Source organism: Nothoprocta perdicaria, unplaced genomic scaffold (assembly GCF_003342845.1).
Source record: "Nothoprocta perdicaria isolate Ctin4 unplaced genomic scaffold, notPer1 scaffold_50, whole genome shotgun sequence".
Lineage (NCBI taxonomy): Eukaryota > Metazoa > Chordata > Aves > Tinamiformes > Tinamidae > Nothoprocta > Nothoprocta perdicaria.
This window is the reverse complement of record NW_020455755.1, coordinates 4,299,053-4,306,765: the sequence shown is the minus strand read 5'-3', so window position 1 is coordinate 4,306,765 and position 7,713 is coordinate 4,299,053.

Sequence of the window (7,713 nt, the reverse complement as noted above, 5' to 3'; positions counted from 1 at the left end):
GAAATCTGAAATACTGTAAGTTACCCCCTTCCCTGGAGAAGCTTATTTAAAAAAAAAAAAAGAAGAGAAAAGAAAAGAAATCTGAAACTTGTATAATACATAATTTGAGGTAGGACACAGTTTTGTCCATGCCTTTGGAAAATACAGTTCTGTATATCTGTAGACATACTGCACCAGTTAGTAAATAACAGCTAAAAAAAAAAAAAAAAAGAAAAAAGAAAAAAAATACACTGCTGTCTTGTTTAGCTGACAAAATTCTGCTATTTATTTCTTACAGAGTGCCGTAAGAACACACTGCAGTTTACGAGCACATTAAAGACATGCTTCCCATCCAGAGGAAGAGATAAATGAGACACTCGACATAAATTAGCTACAAGTTGAGCAGAAGACAGACAGGCAATAAATACTTTCAGAAAAACACTGGCTTTAGAGAAAGAATAGCTAGAAATAGACCCAGAACAGCTCAAACCAGGGGCAGTGCAGATACAACATGATGCTTCTGCATGGGCCAGCTGCAGGAGAGCAGGTTTAAGCCCTGTTTGCATTCAGTTTTCACAGCAGAGGTTTTACCAACAGCTTAAGAGCAGCTGAGGTGGTTTAGGAGATGGAACTTTGAAGCACTGAGGTTGCACCATGTAAGGAAAGACCGTGGAACCACCAGTGATTTAAGCAAGCAGTTTGGGTAGGAGAAAGAGGAAAACTTCATTTTTGCATATAAGGACTTGAGAGACTGGATTGTGCTGTCACAGCCACAGAGAGACGATTTTAAATGAGATCTCAAGTCTGTACAAGCAAATAACTGCAGGCACAGCGGAAGCAGCACCCTGCTCCATGTGAGGTAGCGTCTGTTCCTCGTTTGTAATCACGACTAATTGCATGCTCAGGTGAAAAGCAAGGCAGGGCTTTCGACAGAATGGCCTATGGAGCTCACTTCTTGCTCCAGCTTTACCTATGCAAATCTCATGGAAGCTGATGGTGGTTTTTTTAATGCTTATCAGCTTCTTCCCACTCTCTGTCTTATTAGTTTAATGACCAACTGCTTTCATCATCATCTTGAGATCTCCCCTCGCACTAATCTATGGTATATAAAATAAATAGAGCAACAGTGCAGAGCATGTCAAATCATACGTTGTGCAGCTTGCATAAGCTGATACCGACTGCCTTCTTTCCATGTCACTATTTTACTCTTGTTATCTAGTTAATTATTACCTTCAGGCCACCAGAGAGGTGGTTTATTTGAAGCGGGCAAGGAGACAAAAATGCTGTGTTGATTTGTAGCATTAGGAGTTACTTTGGAGGGGACAGTGAGTACATTGAGGACTTAGTATCTCGCCTTGGGTGTGCTGGAGATACAAAAAGGTCATTTATCTGCAAGGGTGAATGGGACTACAGCAAGTGGTACTTAGTGCTCTCGCACAGATCCTCTTTATGCTTACCTGAGACCAGCAAAAATCATACATATCTATATCTGTATACATCAGTGCTAGCACAAAGTAACTAAAGAGAGAATTGTACAAATGACAAGAAATAGACAAGCTATCATGAGAAGAAACTACTTCCTTAGGGGCAGAGGAGCAGAAGCAACTACTAATAGCTGCTTAATTCATTCGATCCTCTGAACATCTACAGCACAGACCACCCTTCCCAGCAGCTACAAGCCAATTCTTACCAGCTTGTAGAAAAAAACATCTCCTTACCCTAGGGAAAAATGATAAAAATCACATTTTTGCTTTCATGTATTATTTATGATATAAATCCTATCAGGAGACAGTTACTCTTGACAGAGTTTTGTCTTTCTCTTAAGACTTAGAAATTGTTGATTTTGAGAGATGTGCAAATTTAGTAGAGATTAGTGTTATCTAAAAGTCATTTTCTTCTTGATGAAAAAGTTGTTCCTTCCTAGAACGGCTTTTTTAAAGAGAAATCTTAAATCCCTTGGAGGAGAAACCTTTCTTCCCTGAGAAAAACACTTTGGGTATTTTCCTTTTAACAGTCACTACAATAACTGGGACTTTCAATAGGAGGTGAAAATACTATTTTAAGTAAATTTGTATAACAGTAGATTCTGGATCCTCTTAGCACAGAAATTAGGAAAAGCTACAGTGCATCAAGCTGAAAAATACGAATGCAATTGGCCAATTTGTTCTTCCTCACTTCTGAATGTTTTCAATGGTACACAGTTCAGGAAAAAGATTAACAGGCTAGAAAAACAGTTAGAAGCATAACAGAGCAGCCTTCTCTAGCTGAAAGACATAAGATTTCATCCTCTGCAAGAGCATCACACCTACCCAAGCACTCCCAGTAGCGCTCACACAACTTACCATGCTGAGAAAACTTGCATTCAGGCGTAGAATAGGCATCAGAGGCAGGATCCCACTGATGCTGGGGCAACATCCAAAGGCACCGATCTGTTAAAGCAGTAAAGCTATAATCAGGCTCAAAAACGTCCCCAAAAAACGCAAAAACAGCCTCCTTCAGTGGAGTGGTTTTCTCGTCCGAGGGAAAGCGCAGAAGCGCAGCCCAGGAGCTGCAGTCTTACCGGACCTGTTGCATTGCAAATGAGGCAGTTGAGAGAAACTCGCTAGACAACAAACTCTTGACTTCATAGCTGCCAAGCTGGGATGACACATACACACGCAATAATTATACACCAAAGTGTTACTAAAGCCGAGTCGCTTAAGGATGACTTAATGGCAGCAGTAGAGTATCTAAAGCAGCCACAGCCCTCTACAGTTTACGTACTGTTCTCAAAAGAAAACAGCCATGCACACGCATTTGGGTTGCAAATGATGCCCCTTTACGTCACAGCGAGTTTATGGTATGTTATGGCACAACACACAAGGTTTTTAATAAAAAAAAAAAAAAAAAAGAAAAAAAAAAGAAAGAGAGATAGAGAGAGAGAAAAGGATCCTGGTACGTGTTTCAGGAAACAAAAATATTTCCCTCAAATGAAGGTCAAACCTGCAGCATGAAGCACTAGGGAGCACTGCTCTGTCTCTGGAAGGAAATTTGCTTTGCACAAGTCGCATGGTGAAACGGGCCATGCCTGGACCAGCTTCATTTTGCCTCAGCAAGATCTCTGGTCAGATGTGCTGAGTGTACATCCTGCTTTGCCCAAGGCAGATGCATGATGATATATTCCCAATCCTGCGTCAGAAAGGCGGGACACATCTTGCTCAGGGACTGTGCCTAAGCTAGTATCCTACAGTATCCAGGCAGCTGCTCTGATGAGCTCCCAGGTGCTGGTTGACTGTTTAATTTAAGATATTCTGAGGCAGGAGAGCCACATGTGAGAATAGGTAAAGTAATAATAATAATAAAACTAGGTAAAGGTGCAACTGAGGACTCTTCTTTTAACTCTCATCTAAACCACAGCACCACACTGGTTAGGAAATTCCTCTGGTAAAGAGAGAAAATCTGAATTTGGCAGCAAGCAGTACCTTGAATTCTGAAGGCAGCTAGACCTGAGAGGCAGTGAGTTTATAATGCAATGCCAGGTAGCCAAAAGAAAAAAAAAAAATTACAGTAAGAGAGTCCAATGCACTCATCAAACCTGCCTAGAAAGAGGTGCGGGGAAGTACAAGAGCTGCAACAGTTCACATGCTTGGAGGCCACACACTGGATTAGAGTCTCACTCTGTTGTGAGGACAGTCTTGACTTGTTGTACCGAAATGGGGCTTTTTCTTTGCAACTGTCAGATTTGGGAAGTGCAAACCCAGCCTGCTTCTGGCTAATCCTCCTGAAAACAAATAAGAACAGCAAGTGTTAGACATCCGTGTTGTGAGCTTCAGCTGAGTTATTTTTAAGCGCAGACTTAAGAGGCAGGAAGCAAGAGGTAGAACTACAGTAAGTCACATCTGTGCAAACATTTTCTGATGGTTTTAATCATTAACCTGCTTACCCTTTATGTTTCCAGACCTGTTCCACCGTGGGGTTTCTGACAAGGCTCACATTTTTCAGAAGCCATGGAAGGCTTCTGAATAATCTATGCCATAAGCGGCATAGATTATTTCACAGAATTTTACAACAGTTACCAGCTGCTTCAATGTCAAAAGGGCTTCAAACAATAATGTCTATGCTGGTTTTTTTTGACCAGTTACTAATAGAGATGCTATAAAGGTCAGGAACATTAATACCTCAATACAGATCTCCCATGGAAAATTACTTGAAATGTTAGTTTTGAATAGTCCACACAGTACCAGTAAGCAGCACATTTGCAGCCTGTTTTTCTTATAAGCGCCAATATTTTGTTTTTCTAATAAGCGCTAGACTTGCTAGAAACTAAAATGAGCAAGATGAAGGAAACCCCAGATGGGAGCGATTGAGCATTTGGCAATCTGCCATCTGACATGAGGGAGTCAGAGCTGCATTAGCTGTTCTGCTGTTATATGACATGATCAGAATAAAACTCGCTTTAGGAAGTTATTTAAAATTCTATTCTCTGATTTTTGCTATCCCAACAGGGACCTACTAAGAGGAAAAGCATTGTCTAAAAAGCTTTTTTTTTTTAAAAAAATAATAACGGGTAATAGGGAGAATAATTGTAAATTACTTATTGTCAGCATACCATTTGCCAAATGCCTTAAAAAAATCCAAAGCTTAAATATTAAAACACTGCATGCCAACCACCAGTATCAGCCTGTTCCCCTGAGCTTAATGTTTAATTGATTCACAAGAGACTCCATGATTTTTCACTGTGCATTTAAACTCCCTTCACTTCTGCAGGAAAGATTTCAGAACTGTTCTGTTGTGGGGAGCGTGCAAGAGATCACATACTGACTTGGGGTTTGAAAGAACGTGTATGCATTTAGTGCTAGCAGCATAGTTTATGTTGAAGAACCACACAAAGAGGTACTTCAGTAGTAGAAGCATAAGATGCTATCATTTTCCCATAGATTTTTCCACCTAACTCGAAACCAGATATAAGGAAAGGAAGGTGTTGTTTGTGTGCTGACACTGTGCATTAGGAGAGTCAGATATCTGTCAGATATGATGTCCTAAATACAGACATCAATCCACATGCAATGCAGCAAGGCAGAGTTTTCTCCATCTTATGAACCTGCTTTCTGTCATTGAACTCTTGATTTTAGCAGTCAGATTTTCTTCCCACATGTTCAGACCTTAGCATTGAAAGAGTTCCTGTTATTGATTCCTCTTCAGTTAACTATAAGCAGCCAGTTGTCTCCCTCGCAACAGATCTTTTTATGCTACCAGAAAACAGAGCAGCGGAGGGGGGAAGCAACCCTAGCTATACATCTTAAATCAATAAATCAATCTTGATCCTTAACGCTCTCCATGGCATTTTGCACAAAGTGCAAAAGGGAAAAAAATAATTAAATAATTATTGCTTAATCGGTGTTACTATCTCTCTTTCAATTTATTGTATAGCAAAAAAAAAAAAAGAGTCTAATCCTGAACTCAAAGAGGATCATGCTGCTGTTTTCACAGAAATTCATACAAGTTTGTCCTAGACCAAAAACTGAGAGCATTTTTAGTCAGTGATTATGTCTACAAATGCTTATTTAATAATTGTACCTGAATTTTCATCAACATCATTCCTTATTTGTTTTTCAGATGTTACTGAAATTCTCACTTTTTGTTTAAATGTTTTCACTCTGAAGTTTGAAAGATAACGGACTTTGAGAAACAGCTGAATTCTGGCCTGAAAATACTGGTTTTGGACATATACACCATGCAACATGCCAAGCAAATAGTTAAAAAATGCATTTTCAAATGCAGAGACTGCAGCTAGCAAAATTAAACAGTGTATTCCCGGCTGTGCATTAACAGCTTCAGTAACATTATCTCCCCAATTGTTTCACTCTTAAAGTTAAACTCGTTATAATGACTGTATCTGTGAACTGCTCTACCTCTGTGAAGAGCTTGTGACCTCCATCCAGACAACTGAATGGCACCTGCAAATATGTAAATATTAGGCATACTATGAAATAAGAGATTATTGTGGACAGCTGAGCAATAGAGATATGTGTTAGGTTGTACATATTTGCCTGGGGGAAAATCCTTCCAGAAAAATATCACTGAGATAGCACTGAACAGCTGGTACAGTCCAGACTCCAGGGGAAAGCCAGTCTCTCCAGCAATATTGTTGTGCTTGACAGTCCTACCTGGATTTTGGATTCCCCAAGGATTCCTGGCATAGCAGATAGTCACAGTGACCAGAGGACAGGGGAGTGCAGTCAGCCCCATTACGAGCGTCTTCTCTGCAACTGTGTCACCATACACGTAGCTTATTTGTTGTCACTTTCTTACCCTCAGGATAAGCAAAAGAATCTGGTATTCCGAAGAAACAGCACCAAGAGGAGCACTGTCAAAATTACCCAGCAGCCAGGCACATTAATTACATTTTCTAAATTCAGATTCCTCCAGCAAGGAGGAAGACCTTTGCCTACCCCAACGAGCAGTACTGCACATGACACCCCTCTGCCTGTCTCTAATCTACTCTTGCCTTTTCTTTCATAGCTGAGCTGCTAGCTTTGGGGGAGGAAAAAAAAAATCCCCACATTTCTATTTTGCATTTGCACAGCAGTGCCCCAATTCATGGCTAGGGCTCACAGAAATTATTCTAGTATATGCAAGAGAAAGAAAGTAGAAAACCTAGTCTTAGATCCCAGTTTCTACCCCTCCTTCACTGCCAAGGTGAAGCAGCACTTTCCCTTTCCCTTTCTGCACTTTTGTGCTCTTCTCCACCTGCTCATGCAGTCATCTCCACCTGACTCATTGCAGCTCCTGCACTAAGGGCAGGCACCTGTGGCCACTGCCCAGGGAGCAGCTCAGACATGAAGTGGTTGGGATTAGCATAGTAAAGAGCTGCTTTGTGTTAGCAGCACCAGTGTTTGCCTCGGGTCACAGATAACCCCTCTCTTGGCAAAATACAGGAGACTCCATAAATACCAAATAATAATAAATGCTGAGAAGAACGATCCTATCATTGTTGTTCTGCCTCTTTCTCCTACTGTCTGTCCTGTGGGCAGTGCTGCCTGCCACTCCCAAGGTGCAAACTAATAAGCTAACGATGCAGCCCTCCAAAGTCTAGAGAGATGTACTTTTGTAATGGTAGAAACTTGAACTTCAAACATCTCTGTGTTCTTCTTCTCATCACAGTCAAAAATTAAGGGCTTGTTGGGTTTAAATTATGGATTTTTGGAAAGGATTTCTTTCAAGTACTTTGACATTTTTATGGTTGTATTCCGCAAACTCTATGAAATAAAATGATCTGCCCTGAATGATGTCGATTAACAAAAGAAACAGGGACTAATAATCCTCTAGATGGTGCTACTATTTCAAATAAAGCAGCTAGATCCTAGAACTCTGTTGAAATACTTTTCTGTAACATCCTAGGAGAAAGAAGTACTGTGAGAAATCCTGACTGCTGTAAATGCAATGGCTCCAAACACTATTTCATCTAATAATGTGAGCAGTAGCAGGCACTGTGTATGTAAATATATTAATTGCCTCGCCTTAAGGACAGCGAATGTTTCAATACCTTACTAATGCAAAAAAATTATAGGATGTGTTGATGAAATGGCGTGCACAGACTTTCTATTTCTATGGTTTCCAATTTTCCCAATAACTTGTTGCTGGCTCTTCCAGCACACCACCACTTTCAACGTGCAGTGACTCATACGGATGTTCTGTGACCACAGGCTTTTGACACATCCCGGGCCAGGCACAGCGGCTCTCGCTGCCAAAGGG